We start from the raw sequence: 25,853 nt of genomic DNA on the forward strand, positions 1-25,853 counted from the left end.
TAGTTTATAAATTGCTTTGAATCCTTTATTCAAAGCACATTAAATCAAATGACTTACTTCCAGAAAAAGAATCTAAAGAAGGGGGAAAGTGTAAAATTTTTTGAGATTGGGAAAATAAAAATTTCTTGAAGACTTCTTAAATACGAGTGACCAAAAATCTATTGTTCACAAAGAAACCAGTCTGATTTTTAAGAACAACAATGCTCTAATAATTTCTGTTACAGGCATGCAGTCTGTCAATCATGAGAAAGGGACTTTTGTCAGTGAGCTCTTACTGGGAAATAAGTAAAATATTTATTACAGAACTGAAAAATACAACTTGTTTATAGCTTTTGGGTGCATATGAGCTGATATATATTGAGTCTGAAATGAAGTTACTGTGGTTTTGACTGACGCTATTATCTGAAACTGAAAGCTCAAGGAGATTAGAGCTGAATGAAGTAATCTGTTGCATTAATTCTTAGCTGCTAAAACAACTGAGGTTTGTGTAGCTGAAGGATGAGACAAGTGAAAATCACTGAGAGTGATTTGATTATGAGGGCTTTGGTCACCCTTTAACCACTTTTAAAGTTAGCTGGTGGCCTACATGTCATAGATTTTTGGATTTCATTGTCAGAGCATGTGAATGCTCCACAACCTTGCATGTTTTTATTTTTCCAGTAACTGGTATGGTATAGACATAACTTCATACCACACAAGAAATCAGAAATCTGCCTAATTGGAATGAGCTATATAACCGCCTTCCTATTTGAATATTCCAAATGCAAAATACCAGGTGAAACCAAACATTAGTAATGGGCTCTTAGGAAAGGTGGGTAAGATGTTCCCAGTGATTAGACAGACCCATAGATGGCTAGATTTAAAAGTTTATCTTGCAGGTTTTCTCTTTTAAAAAGTGCAGGGTAGTGTGCAGTTTTCTCTGAAGTAGTGAAACCTTACTTTTTTTTTTTTTTTTTTTTTAATGGCATATAGTGGCATATTACAGGACCTATTACAGGCATATTACAAGACACCTGGTAGGGGGTGGTTGGACCAGGTGATCTTGGAGGTCTTTTCCAACCTTTATGATTCTATGATCTCCAGCAATGAGAATATCTCTGGAAGTTCAGAGGTTTGCCTCAACATGTTTGTCTCCCTCACTCCCCAGAAAGGAACTTTGTTAAAATGTCTTTTTTTCAGATTAACATGTAAAAACTTCTTATGGATATTTCAGATTTTTTGCAGACAGTTAGTTTCAGGACAAGGGAATAGATGGGCCATTAAAATGATTAAAATTATGAAATGATGAAAATTATGAAAAATGAAATTACATATATGTTTTATTCTCAAGTGAGCTAAATTCAAAAGATTAGAAGATCAGGACTTTTTTTTCTTTCTTTTTTTTTTTTTTTTTTTTTTTTTTTTAAATCAGAGCTTATAATTGAGCTTTAGTCCATAGAAATTCTCATTTCATGCTATCTTGTTTCCTGAGTGAGACAGGGCAAGGCAGGACATTAGGGGAAAAATTAAGGATTTCTAGAAGTCATTCGAAAGTAGGTAAGTTGTTAAAGGGCCCTTTTCTTGTATCTTTCCCCCCCAAAAAAAGCATAGTAACATGGAAAGTTATAATCCTTTTCTAGTTTTTCGTGGCTCATGTTCTCAAGCATGTTCTTAACACTGTTTTATGAAGGGAATATTACTTTTTCTTTGTTCTCCAGGACAGGACTTGTTTACAAGAAAAACGTGAATCTTCATGGATGGGAAGAGGCTTTCTGAATGCTTAAAATCACATAACACTGTCTCATGTGCTAAGAGCATGTGAGATGATTTAGATGGTAAGAGTACAAGCAATGCATTCCTCTTACAGTCCTGTAGCTGAAAAGTCATGTCTTCTGTTATACATATTGCACTTCTTGTGTGCAACAATGTTGTTTTGGCTCACCTTCCTTGGTCATTTGTAGCCAGACTTTGAAGTCGTGCTTGTGAAATTGCAAATAATAAGCAGGAATGGATAAAGAGATTTCTGCTCTTATCCTCTTCTGTCAAGATTCAGAGCCTTTTGAAGACTAATTCAAGCAACTTTTGACACACAGTGCAGAGCACACTGACACTTGATGTTATTGATAGCTGGAGCTGGGAACTGTGTCTTGCTGTTGTCACTGAGTAATTGTGCAGGTCATAGGAGGAGAATTAGGAGCTACAATGAGACAGAAATATGTCAGCCCTAAGGAAAAGTGTGGAAAACAAGTTTCAAAATCTCATTTTCACATAGATTTTCATGATTATCAAAAAGGCATATTGAAAGGGCATAGAAAGGCTACTGAAATATCAGTAGCTGAGTTTGTGGTAAAATTAGATAATGTAAAGTTCTGGGCTTGCAGCTCTTTAATTTACTGGACACTTCTTAGTAAAGCTGTTTAATTAATTGGCAGTGAAAAATGTGCTGGGTTTGGCAAATTATATTTCTGCCAAAGCCCCTGCAAGATTAATTAAATCATATCTGAGAGTGCAGGAACTGCCCTTTCTCAACTGCTGGCTTTGTATATATTAGGTGGTGTTTCAGTTTTTACCTCCTGATTACACAGCTATATATACATAATTAGTAAATGTAGATTCTTTCAGCACAATACCAGGGAAGTGCAGTAAGACTTCTTAGGTCATTGCAGAATCTGACAATTCCCAAAAAACTCTCGGGGGGGAAATAATACACAATGATACGCAGATACACAATGCTGCAGTTCTAGGGTAAAATGTTTTGGAATTCATGGAAGGGACATGTTTCTGAATGTTGAAAAACAGCATGAAAAGATCATCTTGAAAGAAAGACTCTCAGATAATCTCTGCAGTATTTTTTATTCTGTTGAAAACTTGCCAGTTATGTGGCAGGTTAATTTTTTTTTTTTTTTTTTTTTTTAAGTTAGTACCTATTTTATCATGCAGAGAGATGAACAAGCTTTTTTTCCTTTGACAGACTTCTGTGAGAGTCATGGAATTGAATAAAGACAGACGTGTTAGTGCAGGATTGTGGGACATTGCCTGATCTCTGTAGGAGAAAAGTATGCACAAATGCTTTGGCTGAGGTCACTACAATTTTTCCAATTGTGTTAAAATGACTAATTAAATTATAGTGGTTGTGTGGTTGTAGCCCTGATGGTCTAGTGAGATATGTATCAGTTGTTCTAATAAAAGGTATTGCCTCTTGTTACAAACCTTGCTTCATTTTAATCGTATTATAGATTTCAGGAGAGGGAGAAAGGAGTCAGAAAGCATACCACTAAAGAAGATAAACATTTTGATAATACTGGTAAAGTAGGACAATCTGAGACTTGGCTAAGAAGTTGGTGAATAGCTGTTGTTTAGTTGATAGATTTTGTTATTCAGTAGATCATTTAGATATCATGCATGGTCCAGACTGCAAACATATACATGTGCACTTAGCCTTTAGCATGTAATTTCATTGACAGCAAGAGAACAACTACGTGTTTAAAATGTCAAGAGATGCATGTCTACTAGTCTGTTCAGGCTGCAATAAATTTCACAGAATAAACATTCTTTTGAAAATCATTGAACACGTAGAGTTGAGGAGCAAAGCAAAACTTTGAGTCAGGTCAAAAAGAGCTTTTTGACAAGCTTTCTCTGCTTTTTCAATAGAGGTGCAGCAGGCAGACTATGAATTTATATATAAAGCAACCTGTAAATTGATAATAAAAAGGAAAGCTTTTTTTTCAACAATGAACATTTTAAGGCTTTTGCCTCTAGTGCGGATCTTTCCATGTCACCTATGGAATTAGGTTTTCTTCCCTTTGCTTCTAGTGGTGTATTCCATAAGTATAGGTCTGTGGTAATAAGTCCACATGCAAATAAATAAATAAATAAATCATAGCAGCCAAGCAGCCCTGCCTGATTTGGGTTTTATCATCTTTTTGGTAAGAGCTGATCAGGATGAGGCATCGCAGTTTTACTTGGATATCAATAATGTGCTCAGAACAAATCTTGCCACTGCTGTGCTGTATCTTGTCCAGTTCCAGAATGCTGTTCACATAAAATGTGAGATAATGAAATTAGGTGTACTCAGGCCTTTGGTTTCTCCATAAGATTCAGTCACTGTAGGGGAACAACCTCTTCTCATCTATGCCTCAGTCCTGTCTGTTTATACATCTATATTGTTTTAGCTGACGTGCAGAAGAGTAAGAGAGTTTTTTTTTTTTCTTTGTGTTTTAAAAAATATTTAATTGAAATACATTTTGAAAACTGAAAAGGAAAATCCCCAGACTATGCCAACTCACTGAGGTGAACACTTCACCGTGCAAGATCAAATTGGAGCAATGCCTGTAGGTTGCTATTCCCTCCAACTTCATTTTGAAGATTTGAGCTGGTGCCAGGTTCCCACTCTGCACTTGTTTGGTTCCCATATAATTTACACATCGTTTTTTGTAGTCAGTTATGTTAGTATTTTATGCTATCTATTGATTTTATATTTCACTAAGTATTTTATTTAAAGCACTCCAAATAGCCATAGATTTATGTTTCAAAAGTCACAATGTTAAGAGAATTTTATAAATGAAACATAATTTGGAAATCATTAGATGATGATTTTTCTGTAAGGATTCAAAATAATCCTTAAAGCAGTGACAATGACCGGGGCAGCAAATGATCCACGAATGACGTCTGAAGAAATATAAGCCAATGCATCTAATGACAGGTGGGTTTTCCCTACCTAATAATAATAATAATAATCTATCAAGCAAATTTAATTTTAAGATGAAAGAAGCAGCTTACTCAGCTCCTAAACTGAAGGCAGAGATTAATGAGAATCAATTGAAGCATTTAAGAAGAGTGCAAGGAGAGAGCTATTTTGGACCTCAAACATTCCTCTCCTCCCTGATAGAGGCAGAAAAGAAACTGGAAAAACATAGCCTTGCAGAAAGATGTAGATGAGTAGCTTTCATAATTTTTTTTCTATCAGCAGGAAGTTGTTGCATTGCATTCTTACATTTGTGATAATGCACACGTAAACATGTACTGAATGTGTCTATATTGTACATTAAATAGCTTAGATGTAGCCACAATGAAGTGTGAGGAGAGATCGGGGTGAAAATACTTATTCAAGGAGATAGATGCATTAGATAGCTTCTCTCACAAAATCTCTGCTGAAATTAGATACACTAGTCTAACTGACCCATTCTGCTACAGGCTTCATGACTCAGTTTTACTCATGATTTTTGTGACTCATTAGAAAAGGCCAGAGAGGTCACTGCTCAGGGCCTCTGTTTCTTTTTTTGGCTGACTTTTGAACTTGCCTAAAACTTCACTGATTTCAGAGGACACTGCATTGAAAACAAAACAAAAAAAAAAGTGTATTTACATAGATTTGCTTACAGAACAAAGATTTGAGTGTCTTTGAAGGCTGCAAATTCAATACTAGCCTTATATTGCATTCCAAGTTCTTCTGGTACACTTATGGTCCTTCTTGAGCTTAACTTATGATTCTTGGAGCTTTCTAGTGCTTTATGTAGCTTCTTGGACATCTATTCTTGCATACATAATATTGACTTCAGATTTTTTTACACATTTAATTTTGAAGAATGGAGCTTTCACAGATGCACATTACTAGAAAGTAAAAGGAGAAAAACACTTCCTCTTTCATCTAACTATAACCTTCACCAAACACTGGAATTCCTCACCAGTATAAAAACTGTACTTACAGAAATAATCAATCCCCATCAAAAAAAAAAAAAAAAAAAAAAAAATCTCCTGGTTCCAGCTGACTTACGTTTCTTTTATTCATGGGACGTAAAATGCCAGCTGGGACATAACAGCTGTCTGTTATCATCTGATGAAGTTTTTAACTCATCTGGTCACAGTCATACCTGATGATAACATGATGGAGGCTGCCAGACAAAGTGACTGGTTTACGTTGATTTGGTAATGAATATTGATCATCTATTGGGGTGAGAGGACATGAGAACACTGAAGAAAGTTGTTGAACCTCACAGGAGCATCCAGGTTCCGAGTTAGCTTCTCAGCTTGATTGCTTCCTTGGGCTTGTTTTTTAGTAGTAGCTCAAACTAGCAAAATACATAAACCTCAGCTTGCACTTGGCTTAGACCTTGGCTCTTCTCCAAAACCACTTTCATAATTCTCGTTCTCTTATTAGCTTTCCTCCCTTTCCTTTGGTTCAAAATGGAGTTAACAAGCCTCCTGCATCACAGCACACCTCAGTAAGAGCCCTGCTGTGACATGGGGTTTGGTGCAGGTGTAAACTAGGGAGATTTTCTAGTCCCTGAATTGCAGCTGGATGGACTGAAGAACCTTTGCAAATCAGGTCCCAGAGAAGTGTCCCCACAAATTTTCCTTTTGTGAAATCTCATTTTATACATGTACAGTTGCTCGTGATTTGTCTTTGTTTTCAACTAGTGCTTGCCAAAATTACTTTCAAAATGTGACTAAAAACCGCTTTTTTTTTTTTTTTTTTTTCCTCTCCAATGCCTATCATAGCAAGCACTTTTCAAAACAGGGAAAGAGTACATACAGGAAACTTTTATAACAGCTTCAGCCAATTCTGGCCACTATTACTGTCTACCAGAATATTTGCTCCATTTAAATAATGAGTGCATAGCAGTTTCACTCTCACCCAAATGGCATTATCAAAATACAAATTGATCTTTTTTTTTTTTTTTTTTTTTTTTTTTTTGTATATTCTTACTCTATCTTTCTAACTCTTACTGAGAGCTGATTTTTTTTTTTTTTTTTTTTTTTCCCAGAGATAGTTGTAAGAGTGCCAGAGCCAATCAAGGCCAGTCTCAGATAATTGGCTAATTAGCTGAAACTCGGTATGCATTCTTTCTGACGTGTTTTAAGTCAGGGCTGGAAGTACTGAATTGCTTCAGTAAAGCATCCTGTGTGTGCATCCTGTGTGTGCTCCCAACAAAGACGGAAGGAGATTAATTGTATCAGTTGTTTCTTACCTTGCGTTTGCAGTGAGCTAAGAGCTACCATGTGACTTAGCTGAAGCTCACCCATGATATGTATGAGTCTCTTCATATTTCTTAAAACAGTGAAGGTTAAATAATAATTAATGGCAGGTGATGTAGGGGCCTGTTTGTGCGTCAGTACATTTTTTGTTTTGTTTTGTTTTTGTTTTTGTTTTTTTGGCTGAGGCTTGTTTGCAGGAAACCACTTAGATCTGGCACTCTGCCTGATTTATACTAAAACTTTCATGTTTCATAAAGCATCTTTGAAAACATTTAATGAGCTGTTGGGAAAACAATCTCATCCCTTTAAGATAATCATGTTTTTGAAAAGCTAAGCATCTAACAGTATTGCTCATATATTGACTGTCTTTCTTCTGTCATTCAAGTCACAGATAACAGCTCTTTCACTGACTATTCCTTCCCTTGCCACTACCTTCTAAAGCTCTTCCTTTACAGAGGGCTGTAGAGTGTGCTCATTTGCCACTCCTGGTAATGGATGAGCAAACTTTGTATGGATCAGGGCATCCGATGTGCAAAATCAGTCTTGATTTTCATAGAAACTTTACTGCATGTCATATGATGGCAGGTTTCTTCATTCAGTTTGTGTTTTGGTATGCAAAGAAAGTCCAGAGATAATCAGGACTGACTTAAGCCTGAGTTGCTATCTTGCACAAGGTGTTTAGTGTTGTTCATTAATTTGGAAGTAATCTGGAGTGTTAAAGCTTGTCTCTTCGGCCTTATTGTGGATTGCTGGTTCTGTTTAACTGCACCAGCTTTGAGATTTTGACCTGACAAGATCTTCAACTGAGAGTAAGTCTTAGGAGGAAGGAATCCTCATCAGGACCCAGCAGGTGGAAATAGGAAGGCAGAAGTTCTCCCAGTTACTAAAAGCTCATCTTGTCACTTTGTTTTTGCACAAAAGCCATAAGAAAAGATTTCCCCACAACTCTTTCTGTATTCTTGCTGAAGAAAGAAGCAACTTCCTGAAGCAGCTGAGCTCCCAAAAGGCAAGATATGTACTTCTAACGGGCAGAGATGAGAACATAGCTGATGCGTTAACTTCAAGAGCTGTAAACAGTGATATTTGTAGAACAGATGCTGTCTTACTTTTACTGTTTTTTTCCCTGATGTCCTTAGTGGGTGAGATACTGGGTTTAAGTGCTGCCTCTGCCCTTCAGGACTTTACTCTCTCCTTCCATCTATTTATATGTCCATTTGTTAAATAAGAAAGCATGCATTTTCTATTCATAACTTACACTCTTAAAGGAGCCCCTCTCTGAGGGGTAAGTGGCAGCCTTAATCTGACTTAGTTTGTGGAGTTGGATCCTCATGAGATTGAAGCTGATGTCCTGTGCCATTAGAAACCTTGCCACATGAAGAAGTGCAACTTAGAGCCATGAAAGATCAGCATGTGATGGGTATTTTTGGTGAGATCATCTTCTGGCCAGTCTAAGTTTACAAATCTTCATCTGTACTGGGTAATGCTGTAGTCTGCCATGTTTACCTGCAATAAAGTGTCCTTTTATTTCTCACCAGAGTCCATGATTGCTTAATGGAATGAAAACCTAAATAATTAAATAAATAAAGAATGAGTAAAACAGGAGACAACAATGCTGAGGTTGAAGTCTTCTGATAGCCTGAGCACTGCTCTGAAGAACTTTGAAAGCAGAACAAGACCTCTTTGGAAAGTACTTCAGTTTGCTGGGAACAGGCAGTTTCTCAAGCTCTTGGGAGACAGAAAAGAACATAAATGTTCTAGTTTCCTGGAGACAGGACCATATCCTTCTCCTGTTGCGTTAAAGGAGGCCACTTCAGATCAACTGTTAATGGAAAGACAGGGATTTTGCAGCTTTGTTATAGCACAAATTGATTTATTAACATGATCTTCCCATCTGTGACGTTTCCTTTATGTCCACAGGAATATGTATAATAGCCACATATCTATTTTAAGAGCAGGTAGATAGTTGCTGTTTTTAGTGGGATTTAATATGTAGGCATAATGGGAGCAACTACATGGGTGATAGCTATTCCTGTAGAGTTTGCTGTCTGCATGCTGAGAAGAGAGCTCTAGCAGGGTTATTGTAGTAGAGGAAAATGTTGTCTCTATTTTGATCGTCTTTTGTAGCTACTTTTCTTTCCTACCCTTGTGAATCTTCTGAACTGAGCAGTTTGCCTTTCTCCTTTCTGCTATTTCTCCTTAACCAAAACCAGACACTTGTGAGTTTTTTTTTTTAGTGCAGGAACATCCAGGCTTCAGGGCACTGGGCTTGTATATTGCCTCCAGACCTGCAACACAGATCTGTACCAGTGATTTAGTTGGTTGTGGGAAGAACTGAAGGTCAGGTAAATTTTCAGTCTTGCTGTTTCTCTGTTGATTTCCCTGGTTTGTATAGTCTCTTTCTTTCTACGTGTTATATCTTCTTTGTCCTAGAGGAGCCTGAACTTCAACACCACTTATACGTTCTCCATTTTTACCCACCATAATACAACCAATAACACAACCAATGTTGGCAGTCACATATGCCTCTGTTTACAGGAGAATGTCTCAGAATACGGCAGAACTCCAGAAAGTATTTTGGATTTATTTTAGAAAGCTGAGATCCTTTCAAAGACTGATGTCCATAGAAACTTCTGTATTTACCAACACCACTGACTGACTACCAGATAAGAGCACAGAGGACTGAGAGGAAAGACTATAGAAAGTTTATAAAGTAGGCTTTGTAAACACTGAAACTTTGCTTCCTCTGTCTTCAGCAACTTGAAACAATTGTGGATATATCAGTTCAATCTAATGATTAGTATGGGAAAGGATTCCAGTATGCAAAGATAGCATAAAATTTCCTCATAACTGTCTTTTGACTGTCAGAATTTTTCGTGTTTAACGTAAGCTTTCAAAATCTTCCATTAAGACAGAAATCTTTCTTACTTTCTTACTCTGTTTATCAGAGGCCTGAGAAAAGGACAAGCAGCAAAATCTGAGAGCAGGAATGCTGTGAAACAGACAAACTAAAGGTGACTACAATGCCCATCTAGGATTTTCAAAAGCGATTCATAACATTAAACTTTTCGGTACTTTGATTCCAGCATAACTCACCTGAATGAAATCTGGCATCTAGGAAATTGTTGGTATCCACTACCATAGAATGGAAATTACATCCATTCCATTAAACTAAAACTTAATTGTTATTAAAATCAAAGGTAGGCTGATTCTGTATTTTCAACATTACTGCCATCCTTCAGATGTGCACACAATTTGAGAAGACTCTTTAAAAGTGTTGTTAAGGTCACCTATGGATTTTGGTAAGGTTTTACTCTTGTGGTAGTTATGCTGTGTTAGCAAAGCTCTTTAGAAGGAGATAGGTGTTGCTGTCCCTTCAGAGGTTTAAAAAAAAAAAAGTTCAAAATAGGGTACTAAGTTGATTATCACTCATCATGGAGGAGAAGTTCCAATCAGAGGGCTAGGAATCTTATTCAAGTAGAAGATCAGGGAAAGAATCTATGCACTTGTGCATTTGAACCCTTTACCTGCAGTGTTCTAGGATAAATTAAATCATCCTTGAATTTGTCTCTAAGAGACAATGAGTGATAACTCTCTGAATAAGTCTTGACAACATCACAAATATGAACTATGACTGACTCATGCAGTGTAATCTACGTATTGCATTATACAACAGTGGCACCCAGTGGAGGCTGGAATTAGAGCAGGTTTTCCATTGCTGGCTGCTTGGTAAGGCCTTCCCAAATCTACCTCATGTTTCGTGCTGAAAGCATTGATTTGTAAGGTAGGTCTACGAGCTACCAAAGCTATGCATAACTTAAGTGTTCTCCTAAATCAAATACTCTTATCTGTCAACTGGGATTTACATTTGATATGTTTAGGCTATTTAAGCATTTATAGATCTATACAGAACAAATTCTTAATAGCTTCACTGAATGCAAACTCTTGTTAACAAATCCTCTTGTCTCCCAGAAGTGAAGCATTAATCTACTCAAAGTATTGCAGGTAAAATCAGTTTTTAAAGGAGAAGATTCTAATTTCTTTTGGTCTGTACCTCAGTCAAAACTTTGTCTCTTTTAAAGAAGATAACTGCTAAAGTAGTTTGGCTTATTGCCCCCAGTAGTTCAATCTTGTAGACAATACAGCCTGGCGAAACTCTGTGGTCCAGTTTACACCAGTGAGCACTCTCTGTTTCTGTTACACCTCTAGAGTAGCTGTAGAATGAGAAGAGGTGAGTAGTAAGAAAGGGACCCTTTTTCCTGCTGGATAGACCCTCTGCTTTAGCCACATGAGTTAAAAACCTTTTGAGCAACCCCTTGAGCAACACCTAGTTCAAAAACACGCTGGAAAATGGAGCAAAAATGCCTTCTACTCCTACTGCTCTGAAAGTACTGCTTGAAAATCATCAGTAGAAGCTGCAAAATCTTGGAGAGAAAGTGAAGAGCAGCATGTGTACATGGAGGTGAGGGAGAATAGAAGGAAAGCATGGCTCCTGATTCACTCTGTCTGCGTGTTGATGCAATAGTCCAAATAATAGTAAGGTGTGTGAGAGAGGCGGGAGAAGAGGAAGGCCAAATGTGGGTCGTGTAGGTGGGACAGGGACCATATTTTAACACTTTAGATTGAAGCAATGCTGAATGTGGCACCACCAAGAACATTAATCTTATGATGTACATTAATCTGCTGTCAGCAGATTAAATCCCAGTAATATGAAGTCCCTGATATGCAACAACGTGCATGGAATGTCAGATTTCCCTAAAGAATGTATAATATACTGTGAAGCTGGTCCACATGCTGCTCTATGGGGAATGAGGCTATCGGTCTCATCTCCTGCCTGTTGCCTTCTTGGAATGATGTAGTTTGAATAGTTGTGGTGAAAAGGTGTCTGGAAGTAAGTGATTTGTATTGCCAAAGAGAAGTTTATGAATTGGTATAATGTTCCCATGTACTTAGTGCTGTTGAGCTCAGATTTCAGTCTCAGGTTGCATGCCTACACAGTGGCTGATATTATCAGGAAGATGATTAATGAGGAGGATGATCTGAGTTCCTCAATCTTTTTTTTTTTTTTTTTTTTTTTTTTTTTTTACTGGCTTAGTAGAGGCCATTAAAGCCTCTTCCTGTTTTGTTTTTTTTTTTTTTTTTCTTTTTTTTTCTGTTTTTTTCCTCACCTTCCTTGATTTATTTTTAACATTTCATTGTAAACACTGAGTGCTTTGGCATTTTGGGTTTGTGGGAATTATTTTAAATTTCCAGGGAAAGGTTGGATGCAGGGAAGCACATTCAAGTAAGTGTTGTTTTGCAGTCAAAAATAAGTTTATGAAAAGAGAATGATAAGTTGTCCTAGTTTATTTACACACTTTGGAATTGTTTTCATAGGGGTGAAAGGCATTAGGCAGAAGCAGCAGCTTAGTAAGTGCATGCTCTGTTAAAGTACTCTATTTTGCAAGCAAGGACCAAGACAACTTGCAAGTAAGTCATCAGGACTTACTGCTGGTTAGATTTCTATTCAGTGTAAGATACACTCTCCTAATTTCTGGAAGAGTGACTACTTTTTTTTTTTTTAATGGTAATAGGTAGCATCATTACAATGGCATTTATCCAAGCATTATGTGGAAGTAGGTAAGTAGATCTTTACTTTATAGCACAGGGTGTGAGACTAAAATTAAATCACTCAGGAATAAAAAGCTACCTCAAATTTGTGCCTTGAACTTCATGGCTGAGAGATCCATTATGTTGTACTACCATCTAGATTGAGGAAAGAATTATAATGAAAGAGAAAGCAAATCTCAGCAGTTTAAATATGCTTAAATTTATTTTTGGAACTAGAGGCTTGATTTGATCTGAGCAAAATTAATATAAGATGTAAAGCATAAGATGTCTTTTCAGTGACTCACTAAAGATTGATCCATTTGGAAGGAGAGCCAGATTGCTTGATTGCATGATCCCACTTAGGATCCATTTGCATGGATAAAACCATGTTTTTCCTAACCTCCTGCTCCTATGAGAGGAATATGTTATATGTGTTTAAGGCTGTGACAAACTGCTTTTCCCCATATTCAGAAGGGGATTTTCAAGAAATTGTGCCCAGGGAACTGGCATTGATTGAATTCCCCAGGCCCTGGCACCTCTGCACTGCTGCTTCAGGTTAAGTACACTCTACACGTTCACTGGCTTTGCCATCTAAATTGTATTGCAAATGATGTTGATGTTACTCTGAGTAAGACATCTTTGTGCTGTTCCTCTTCAGTTTATCTTCCCTCACAGCAGTGAAGACTCAAGCTCCTTTAAACATGGAATAATACACTTCCATGTCATTTCTGGCAGTTTTACCACTTCTTTGCTAGAAGGATTTCTCGCTTGTATGAACTAGTTAAAAGACTTGCCACAAAATGTTATATGGAGAAGATAAAGCACTTAGAACCTAGAGCACTGAAGAGAGCACTAGGACAAAGTCCAATTAATCAGATGAAGACTTTCATCCCCAAAAAAGGACAGGTTATTGGGACATACTTATATAATTACAATTGATTTTTCTTGCAGAGAAAGAAGAAAAAATAAAAAACAAAGACACAAAGTATGGCAGTTGCTGAAAGTGGAAAGGGAAGTTATTTTAAGTAGAGATGACAGTGCCTTTTTTCTTTCATTTTCCCTCTTGTTTTTTAAAGAAACCTATGAGTGCTGATTTCTAATCTTAAAAATAAGCTAGACAGAGTAAGTCTATAATAATAAAAGGTACTTTGGTGATACGTGAGACAGAAAAACCATGGAAAGATAGGAAAGGATGTAACAATCCTTTTACCTTTTCAGTAAAATGGATTAAGATTTTAATGGCTTAAAATTGAATTAAGAAAGATCAGTTGCTCGAGCTCATTGAAAGGTGACTGATTAGATTTTTATTTTTATTTTTATTTTTTTTTTTTTTTAAGCAGAATGCTTTGTGGTCAACTGTTCTGAACAAAAGCATGATTGTGTTTTCTTTTAAAATTCCTCGGGCTTGGCACAGGTACTGTCTTGCTTTTGCCTCAGCTATTCACCTTGTTTTGTAGTGGCTTCTGTATTTTAGCTGTGGTTAATGGTGCTCTTCACTAAGACAAACAAGGATCTAAGCCATAGGTTTTGATAAAAAGGAATGGAAATCAGCAGTTAATCAGAAGCAAATAAGTTGTTTCTGAAATTCCCTGAAAGTGTTAGAAAAGATGTTTTACAAAGCAACTTTAAAAGCACTTTAGAAAGTGTTTTGACACTCTACTCCCCGATATGTTGCTCTGCCAACGTCTGAGTGCTGTAATAAAAATATGTTTTCTTTAGGGTCTAAATGTTAAATGTAGAAGTTGTACTCTAAAATTGTTAATCGGTCATTATAACATCCAAGAATTATGTAGCAGTGCCTGGAAAGATGAGCAAGGTGTGTGCACATATGTGTGGGACACGGCTGTATTGGGACTGTGACATATCCAGTACACATTTAGTAAATTTTCTGATACTTAATAGATTTTGCAATCAGTGAAATTTCATTTTGTTGTGACAAATTTCTGCTCCTGGTTTTTCAGGAAGAACTGGTGATGAGTGAGAGCATTTAATTAAAGTACTTCAACCCTTATTGTTGCTGCTATCTTTGCTATAGGCATTATGGAAATTTTTTTGGATGTCAAACAATATGGCAATTAATGCTGTTGGTATTTGATTTTGTTATTAGGAAAAAGCATAGTCATGGACCTATGATGCTAGGCACTGTATATACACGCACATGCACACAGTCTGTCACAAAAACTAACAATTCTATAAATATTTTGAAAATAACCCCCCAACTGTTTAATGCAACAGTTGTTGGCTAGGTTGTTTAACAGAGGTTTATAGCAGACACTGTGAACAGAACATTTCCAGGTGTCCAGACAGTCTGAGGTTACTCATAAATGTTAAGAGCTATAATGAAATTTTGGACAGCATAGCGTGTTGAACAATTTTTAGCTTGACGATGTTTTGATTCTGTGGAGTTCTACCATTGACTCTGAACTTCACTAGGGAACGATCAGACTTGTTTGTCATAAGGTTAACATGCCTGAAATGCAAGGCACTACTATTTTGTGTGAAACTAAACTTGTTGCATGCTCTTTGTGCATAAAGTGAGAGAGATGGCGGTTCTTAGCACACCAGACTCGGGCCAAGACAAATTTTTGAATGATTTTTAGTAGATCATCCCTTCTTCTGAAGTAAGTTGTATGTAGAGGTAAAGAGAGAATGTATGAGACAGTGGCCTGGAATATTTGTTTGGAGGCTACTAATATAGTGGTAAACAGTAACAAGATGTACAAGATTTATTTTTGTGGCTTATTTCAGAAAATACTCTGATATCTTCCCCTCTAGATCCTTGCTGACTTTGGCATTTCGTGTATTTGAGTCTTGCTTTGTATAGCCTATTTTCTTCATCAGACATAGTCAAAGACTGAATATTCAAAATATACTGAATTAATCTCTGGTAAAACCAGTGTAATTTACATAACACAAACTTTGTGCTGGCGTTTCCCTGGCAGTTGCTCTCATTGTTTGTAATGCTAGCTCAGTCTCATTGTAATGCTTTTCTCAGGAGAGGGAACGATGTGGCAAGGGCTCTGCTTGCTGCCCAGTGAAGAAAACCATGTACCATATCTAGACGCAGCTGAACGGCTGAACTGTCAGGGGTGGCTGAAAGCACTGCCAATTCTTCCTTTTGTTCTTTGCCATGTCTACAATTGACTTGTGAAAATATTTGTTTGAATATTTAATTTGCAATCTGAATTATTCTAAAATAAACTCCGAAGAAAATGACATTTACTATGTAAACCCTATTGGAAAGGGAGACTATAGTGCAAGAGTGTATCAGAAGAGAGTTGTGTGAGCCACATTTTTTTGCTGTATAGCAAGGCATATCCCCTCAAAACAACATTTCCCCTGTACTCGGCTCTGGTGAGGCCGCACCTTGAGTACTGTGTTCACTTTTGGGCCCCTCGCTACAAGAAGGACATCGAGGTGCTCAACTGTGTCCAGAGAAGGGCAACAAAGCTGGTGAGTGGTCTGGAGAACAAGTCTTACGAGGAGCGGCTGAGGGAGCTGGGCTTGTTCAGCCTGAAGAAGAGGCTCAGGGGCGACCTTATTGCTCTCTACAGGTACCTTAAAGGAGGCTGTAGCAAGTTCTATTCTCCCATGTACCTGGTGACAGGATGAGGGGGAATGGGCTAAAGTTGTGCCAGGAGAGGTTTAGGTTGGATATTAGGAAGAGTGTCTTTACCAAAAGGGTTGTTAGGTATTGGAATGGGCTGCCCAGGGAAGTGGTTGAGTCACCATCCCTGGAGGTCTTTAAAAGATGTTTAGATTTAGAGCTTAGTGATATGGTTTAGTGAAGGACTTAGGTCCGAGGTTGGACTAAGTGATTTTGGAGGTCTCTTCCAACCTAAATGATTCTGTGATTTTCTTCCTCCCAGACTCTTCAATCTTTAGCAGATTTTGCTACTACTAGGAGTTTGGTATACTCCTAGTTAGCTTGAGCTTGGGTTATGCTCTTCGGACACAAGGGCCTAATACTTATGATTTAAGAGTGACATGTTTATCCCACTGTTTTCCAGTTGTCATGCCTTTCTAATATCTCCTCTAGATCTTAGAGGATGTTATCTGTGCTGTTCTTGCATAACTTGTGGACTGGCAGGTGGCAGGATGAAGCCTGATCATATGCAATTTTTAGCCCCAATTTGGGCTTTACCTATCTGAAGGATTAGGTTGGAATGCAGAATCTGTTTTTATTGTTTATGTGAAGTGAGCCTTGAGTGTTATCAGGGAATTGTAATATTTAGTTACTATAATTACTAGGTTCCTTTAATTGTAACATCTCTTGTGAGTATTATTCTAAAACTAAGCAAAATGGATCATAGATTAGGGATGCTATTAAAAAACAACAAACAAACAAAAAAACAGACATTGATTGATGGTGACAGAATCAGTGCAGTATTTGGGACTTTCCTCAACAGCCTGCTTATTTTTCTAGGTCTAGATTCTTTGTTAAAGTATCATAAATTGACATTTTATTTTTGCCATAACATAATGCTTACACTTTTTTTCCATCTAAAATAACTAAAGAGGATCCTCGGCTAATGAACCTGGAATCTTCTCAGTAAGTAGATTTCAGTGAGTTGTGTCATGGTTTTCTGATGGAATAGAATAGTTCAGTTAGAAGGGACATACTGAGGTCATCAAATCCAACTGCCTGATCACTTCAGGGCTAATCAAAAGTTAAAGCTTGTTGAGGGCGTTATCCAAATGCCTCTGGAGCACTGAGAGGTGTGGGGCATCAACCACCTTGCTAGGAAGCCTGATTGACTTGTGTTTGACTGATATTATGGTATAGACATTTTTCCTTATACTTAGTCTGAACTCCCCCGGTGCAGCTTCGTGCTGTTCCCATGCATCCTATCATTGCTTAACAGGGAGAGGAGATTGGCACCTTCCGTTCCATTTCCCCTTCTCAGGGAAGGATGCAAGATAAATTTATGATAAGAATCCCAATTTGCAAATATGATTTTGAATGCAGATCGGGACTGCCCCTGTATCAAACTGCTATGTTGTAGGTACCTTTTTTTATTTTTTACTGAAATAACCTCTGTTGGAAGTGTAACCAAATTTCTGGGTTTGTTCCTTTTCCAATGTGACATTCAAATACTAGCTTAGCTTTAAGTATGTATTTTAGCCCCAATAAGGATGCTCATTTGTGTTGAGACCTAGTAAGGCAGCAAACAATATTAAGTAGAAGAAAAATCAACTTTCAACTGGTAAAAAGATTCCATTTTGTCAGCATTTCAACATTGTCCCTATTTCTTTTGGTACAGAGTCAATATATCAACTGTATTTGACCAAAGAGCAGTACTGGGAGATGTTAATGGAGAGAAAAAACCCAGATAATTTTCTCTGATGGTTTGTAGTAGACCTCTGACTGCTCATAAAGAGTCCATGCAAACAGCTGATCCTAAACTTGAATTTCTTATGCTTAAAGCAATTCTGAAATTATTTTATTGCCACCATAGTCACAGAAATAAATCGGTGTTTGTAAGAGACCCAAGGAGATTTTTCTCAGGAGAGAAATCTTAGGATGAAATTGCTTGAGTCTGTTGCAGCTAGTAAAGTTCCTTCAATTTTCAACAGATGAAAACTGCTATTTATTTATTTATTTATTTATTTTAAATTCTTGTTCAAATAAGTGTAGCAATTTCCTCTGTTGTTATTACAACACAAATGGACTCTTACTGAGTTGCTCCCTGGAAGTTTTATAGCTAAAGTGCTGTGAGTGTTTTCATTATAAATGGCTATCATAAAGCTCTACAACTTGCTTGTAAAAATTCTCTGCCAATGAAAATCTTGCACATATAAGGTCATTTCTGGAGCTAATTTATTTAAATTAATTTATTAAAGTAATTGAACAGCAATTGTGCAGTAACAAATGTAGCAAATGATTTTTTTTTAATGCTTGGTGCCTCATAGTGCTTTTCTTAAAAACAACAATTTGAGAGAACAACACAGGTGAAGCACTAAGACCCTTTTGGCAGTTATGTGTGTTTAGACATAAAACCTTTTAATTTTGAACAAGCTGCTGTATATATTTAATACATTCTATTAAGTGTCCTGTAGTTAAGGTGTGTTTAATTAGTGTACATGTGATTCAAAAACCATAGAAACCTTGTCTTTTGTGGAGTATGGATATTTTTAAGCTAAATTGAGACCCTTGAAATGAGAAATATTTGCAGAAAAATTGTTTGCATAAGGATATGTTTCTGAACGCATTTGCAGAATCTCATATTTAAAGTAACAGTAAAAAGCAAACCATCATCCTGTGCTATTTTCATTGCTTATTCACTCTTTCTAACTCCTCTAAAATAACGCTGTTTTCTGCTGTGGTGGCTTCACTGCCACCCCCTGAGCACAGGATAGGTTTGTTTGTTTCTACCTTCATGGTACAGTGTTCTACTGACCCATTCGAGAATCATAATCTGATGAGAGAAGTTGTATGTGAAGTTACAGTAATAATCATTAATATATAATTAATTATAATTATTAATTATAAGCTCTTTTATCAACTTGATAGCCTATCATGTTAAGGTTTGAAAGTTTTGACTTAAACACATCCACATTTCTAGCAGGAAAATTGTCAGGAACTTTTTGCTAAGGTAATAAAGATGCGGTGAAGAGTGGGACTAGCTGATAATGACTGATTTGCTGGCTGTGACCCCCATGCTGCGCTTTTGGATAGAGGCACTTTCTCATTATTGTAATAGATGAAGAGGATGCTCTAAAAATGCGATATGCATGTGTTATTTTTTTTTCTCATGAAGAGGTGTAGTAACACTTCTTAAAAATAAAATTCATGATATCACACCAAAAACTCAGTGATACAATATAATCAAACATGTTGAAAGTGTATTCTTTTTTGTAAATGCCAGACACCAGGTGTTTGAGAATATGCCCTCATGCCATGAAGTGTCTGTGACATTATTTATTTAAAACTAGATCATTGGAGCATGTTTTTTTCAGTGAGCACATCTCATTTTCTGGAGTGCCCTGCTATGCATAACCCTGGAGCCCTGTTTGTTTATAGGAATAGTTTATTTTTTTATTTATTTTTTTATTTTTTTTATTTTTTTTCACCCCTCAGACCATGATCCCCCAGGGTAAATAAAAATGAGGGCTATGTGAAAACTACTTATATGTGGTCCTGCCCTAATTCAGGCTTCAGGTTCCAGAATTTTGTTCAGCATTATTATCTAACTCATGACAGTTCCTCTCATCTTGTTGCTGAGTCCTTTTTTGTGTCTGTGTGGCTTCATTTTAATGAAATTCAGCCCCCAAAGTATAATACATAAAGCCTTATTCATTATTTAAAAGAAACAAACAAAAAAAAAACATATACTTCCTGGAATTTGTGATGCAGATATCAAGAAATTCCTACGAATAGGAAAAGGTTCTTGCAACTTAAAAGAAAAGCCAGTATATGCAGCCCTTCAAAATACGAGGCAAGAAAACTGAGACCTTTGACTTCTGTCATCTGTCACATAACTTGAATTGCATTTCTAACTCTGTTGTATGTGAACACAAATAGTCCTCTCGTAATCTTGTATGCTCCTGAGATTACACATAAATCGTTATTGTGATGTGACAGAATAGGAGAAAGCATTTAAAAAATGCTGAGTTCTAAGACCATTAAAAATATATTTGCTTTTTAAAACCACTGTAGTCATTTATGGTCAGTAGTTATCCATCAGTTTTGTCAGTGCATCCCGGTTCTATAAACACCAACAGTGGTTTAGTAGAAGGATTGGGACTACAGGTGACTTCTAAATAACTGTGAGTGAATTCCTTCTCAGTCTCTTCTCCTTCTGTCCATTTTAGCCACTCAGCACCTGTCCTACAGAACTGAAGGCCTGTGAGGAGTATATCTAGAAAGTTGGGTATATCCTTGGCGGATTCACATACGTGTATGTTTGTAGAGGGTAGTTTGGAACAGTGTAAGCTGTGCTTATAAGGGTGGATGGATGTGAGCTGGTAGGCTCACAGCAGCGCAGCTCCTGGTTTCTTTCATCAACAGCTTTAAAAGACTGCCTTTCCCTTCATCTAAGTCCTCAGTATTGAGGTAGTTCAAAGCCAGCTATTCCCTTATCCTTGAAACAGAGATGAGAAAGAAGTCTGGATGTCAATCTTACTGATTTTGTCCATCCTTTCTATGGAAAGGACTTATTCTTTATAACCTCTTTGACAAATCTTATCTGCAACAAGCTTAGACCCTCTCTGAGTGCCAAAGAATGTCCACTGTAAGATGACCATCTTTCCTAGGTTTAGAAGGGAGAAAATGTTTATATAACATTTATCCTTTTCACTCCTATTCAGCCTAGAACTCACTCATGTCGTCTTGCTCTGCAGTTCATTTCTTCCTACGACGTGGCTGCAGGATTCCTGCTTAGGCATTGACACCTTTAATAGTGTCAATCTTCATGCTGAGAAGTTTAACAGTCTTTTTTGAGGTTGAGATTTCTTTTACTTAATGCACATAATGATACTCCCCATTCAGATTAGATAATCTTTATGTTGACCTTTGGTGGCTAAACACAGGGAAGAATAAGTATGTCATCCATAGCATGATCACATTCTGAAGGATAGAAGTTTAAATGGGAAATGAGTTGAAGGTGCCATGATCCAAAGAACCTACTCATAGCAAACTTCAATACAAAGCTAAGGTAATTGCTAGCTGTTTTAAAACTACTGAGTTGGGAACCAGTCAGCCTTTATTCATCTCTGCACTACTGTGTAGAGTATAAAAGAATAGCTCATGTGTATAAGGTGCCATGGCTCCTGTACAGCAGTTGTTCCAAAAATCATTAGAGTGTTTTTTGCTGGTCAGTGCTGCTTCCATGGAATTGCTGCAGCAGCCTTGATTACTTGAAATAGTATTTGTGGACACTTTAATGGCGTCACTTTATTAGTATATCATCTCACTTTAAAAGTAGCTGACCAGCTCTTTAGCTGGTATAAATCAACATATTTCTCAGCTATAGTGGAGCTAAGGCAGTTTTATCTGCAGAGTATTTCACAGGGCAGGTGACCATATATGAAGGGTAAGGTGTAATACTTTGTCCCTTTTCCTTGGTTTCTTTCAACATCGCTTCTCGGCCTTTTGGCTAAGATCAAGTGTAGTATCTGTTCTTACCAGTTTAATATCTGATACATCCTCAATGCGAGGACTTTATATTAAATGGACTTTTGGGCTCAGTCTATTTATTTATTTATTTATTTATTGCCAATATAAACCTTGATCGGATATTAGGAAAAACTTTACCAAAAGGGTTGCTAGGCATTGGAATGGGCTGCCCAGGGAAGTGGTTGAGTCACCATACCTGAAGTTCTTTAAAAGACATGGAGATGTAGAGCTTAGTGATGTGGTTTAGTGGAGGACTTTTGTTAATGTTAGGTCTGAGGTTGGACTAGATGATCTTGGAGGTTTCTTCCAACCTAGATGATTCTGTGGTAAAAGTTAAATAAGAATTGTATGCCTTCTTCAGCTGCAAAATAAATAAAAAAAAAAAAGTCTTATGTAGAATACACATCAGCCTTGATGATCAGGAGTTCATTTCATGAGTAATAATCACAGAATCACAGAATTTCTAGTTTGGAAGAGACCTCAAGATCATCGAGTCCAACCTCTGACCTAACGCTAACAGTCCCCACTAAACCATATCCCTAAGCTCTACATCTAAACGTCTTTTGAAGACTTCCAGGGATGGTGACTCCACCACTTCCCTGGGCAGCCTGTTCCAATGCCTCACAACCCTTTCAGTAAAGAAGTTATCAAAATAAAGAAGTTATCAAAATAAGTCATCAAAATAAAGGTATATGGATTCTGTTGAATGCCATTTTCAATGGAATTGTGGAAGAGTGGAGCAACTTCATGATTCATGCAGCAGTCTGGGAAGTGAAGTATATTGTGTTCACAGAATGCTAAGCCAGGGATTCAAATAGTTTTTGAATATGATCATTTTTCCTTCCTTTCTTTTTCTCTCTCTCACTTTCCATCCCATACATTCTAGTGTTTCCATTCAGACTGCTAATGTTCATCTCTCCTTTTAGTTATTATCTTCCAGATTCAAACTGGGAGGCACTACTATACAGCATGTGTGAAAGGATAAAACTAATATAATAAACATAACTTTGATCTGTTGGTGCTTGACTGTTTGGTGCAGCCTCTACTTTCAAAATACTCCTCTTACCTTCTGAGAAGGCTGAGACAATGTTTGAGAAGTGATCCCCGCAAAATTCATCTTCTGCTGTTGGGATTTTATTTTCATGCTTGCTGTCTCGTAGCTGGATCTCAACATTTCCCCTTCATTCTGTCATATATATATATATATATATATATATATATATTTTTTTTTTTTTTTTTTTTTTTTTTACTATTTTCCTGTAAAATCTGTTTTGTAACCTGCTGGTGCTGCTTACCAGAGGCACCCAGCAGCAGGCTGGATAGAGTTACCCACACATTTGATGATGGGAAAAAAGCTGATAGCCTGTGAGGCTCTCTGATCTCAACAGGATGACTCGGGACATCAATTCAGAGAACTTTAAAAAGCCTTGAGAAAATTTACCAATATGTAGAGCTCATCTGAGCATTGAGAGGACAAACAAGAATGTGGGAGAAAGTCATTGTATGAGAAAAGATCTTCACCAGCATTTTATACAGCTGAAGACAGGCATTATTAGAAAGAAGGGAAGAGGTCTTGGTTCTCAGAGTCAGCTGGAACACCTGTCTTAAACCTCATTTCAGAAAACAGAGTTAAGATGTGCACTGTGTGTAATATAGTCAGTAAAGTCAGGAAGTCAATAATGCAATTCATTGCAAGTTCTGTACTGCTATCTTTATTAACTGCTAGGATTTAATTCAAGCTAGTTCAACCATGTTAGCAGATCGCTAGTTTTATGTAATATTTTTAAGAGACAGAACAGGTATACTGAAGAAAGAGGGCTGCCCTAGAACTCGTTCATTTCTGTTGCCGAGGAAATAAATGATTTCCCTTCAGAAGACTTGATCTATGCAGTTAAGTGGTCACGTACTTATTTTGCCACTTAGATGAAGTTTACATAACAGAGCTATGCTTATAAGAATGTAAGTTCCTGGCATTTTTCCAGTTATCAATATTGAAACATTAGTGATCAAGCATTTACTGAACACCATTCCTCAAATGCAGGGTCTCCACAGCATCTTGTTGCATTCATGGAATTCATTTATTTGCTTTATCTGGCTAACTGGTTCTTTTGTATTGCCAAGGTGATGAACAGATTTGACATTTAGCTGATTACTTCACCAAAATTAAACAGAAAACAGGGCAGTCATCCAAAGTTCCTTTCAGTGTGAAAGCTAATTATAAAAATGCTTTGAGCAGCAATTTCTTTTTGGATGTTAAAGTGCTTTTATTAGATTGTTCCCCTGTCATTTTAAAATTTATTGCTGGACACTTATAAATGGGGTTGCCTGATGGAGCAGAATTATTTTATCTTCTATATTTAAGATAGGAGCCAAAAGAGTATACAGCAAATTTTAGGCAGAATTTGTTACTATTTTACAGGATTCTGAATAGAAAGGAGGAAAACTAAATAGTGCTGGCCTTTATGGATAAAAATAAAATTTATATTTCATAAAGATAAAATTTATAAAAAAATATAAAATTTATATTTTATTTTTATGCTGAAGAACAACATATATCCACTTCTATTTACAATTCAGCAGCTGTCTATTTCCAAAAACAATTACTTAAAAAAATCAAATAAGTAATTTAGAAGTTGAGTACAGACTCTGTATTTTTAGCAGCTTGTGTTTCACAGTGTAGATATAAACAATCAGTGCTGATGGAAAAATCTAACCTTGTACTTGTACCTCTTTCATAAGCCATTACTGGTTCTGAAATAGCACAAAACCACTCCAAAATCATTTTGCTGAGGTCATTGAATAAGAGTTGGCCAAGTGAATTTCAATTTTAAATTTAGGGCTGAAGAGTACCAAGATCTGTTACCAGCTCTTAGAAGAAGCTTCTTCTGAAGTGTGTGTGTGTGTGTGTGTGTGTGTGTGTGTGTGTGTATGTGTATATTTAATGCCTTGGAGTATATTTAAAATTTTATTCTGACTTATTAGCATCCTTCAGACTCCAGACAAGGTGTGATATAAGGAGGTTTCAGGGTGACAAAATTGAGGAGTTTTGCATATGATATTGTCTAGCACACATTGGCTACTAAATCATCTTGTGAGGACATGTATTAATTCTTGACACTGAGATCTATTAATATACCTTGAAGCCAAAAGAATTATGTGAATCTGCTGTTTCAAACTGTAGAATTCTGCCATAACTAGGAGGAAATATTTTGCTATAGGTAGATTAATGTTGAAAGGTTGTCAAGAATAAGTTTGGTGTTGAAAATTTATTCTTCCTGTTCTTGCCAGTCCTTTCAGTTTCTGTACTAAATCCCATTTGTAATCTGCACGAAAAATAGAGATATAATTTCTTTTGCATTTCTTTATGTTCTTAGGGTTTCAATGATATAGTCTATTGCCTATTAAAAAGTGCATCCTAATGAATAATCTTCCAGGGGGTGATTTTTGCTTCCATCAATCTGAAAGCTTTTCTTATAAAACATAGTAACTGTTGGTGCTTATCAATAATTTAATTAATGCTCATTGCGAGATAGCTAATACAAGGTAACTCCACTTTCTCTATTAATAAGTTACAAAAATGTGAATACAAATTTTGCTAAATATGCTTTGTGGAAAAAAAAAAATAGATAGGACTTAAGAAGCATGTGCCGAGGAAGCTTTGAATAGACAGAGAATGCAATCTGAACAACAGGCCTATGAAAGACTCTTGGTGAGTGTATAACGTGTTTGGTTTTACTTGAAAAATAAATTTGAAAAACTTTATTAAAGTATATTTCAGTGCTAAGCCTTTGTAATTTCTCTTTGTATTTATAAAATGTCTATGTAACTTGTAAGACAATTACAGTAATTTTTCAGAGCTTCAAATAGATAAAGATTGGTCTTTAAAACTGTTGCTCAGTGAAGCTTGTAGAAGCTCTGATCATTTGTAAACTGATTTAAAACTGTAACTATAAACCTATAGTACATTAACTATATTAGCTATTAGCTACGTATTTATATTAGCTATATAAAGATTTTGATTAGTGAATTTATGTGGATTTGACATTACATGCATCTTCATGCTCTCTGTCCCCTCTTAGCACATCTACCTACCTGCTTGACAATATGATGAATTATTCAGCAATATGTTAAACCTGGGGAGAAACATAGTGCTGTTAATTTTGAAAGTTCTTAGATTATGTCCTTGTCTACGGAA

General features: G+C 36.6%; 1 protein-coding gene across 1 annotated transcript in view; it reads left to right on the top strand.

Annotated features, from left to right (window-relative positions):
• Positions 1-25,853, top strand: part of INSC (INSC spindle orientation adaptor protein) — a gene marked incomplete at both ends in the record, with an annotated part of 118,381 nt that overhangs the window by 71,395 nt on the left and 21,133 nt on the right. The gene's annotated exons all lie outside the window — the stretch shown is intronic.

Source organism: Netta rufina (genome assembly GCF_964035555.1).
Source record: "Netta rufina genome assembly, chromosome: 5".
Lineage (NCBI taxonomy): Eukaryota > Metazoa > Chordata > Aves > Anseriformes > Anatidae > Netta > Netta rufina.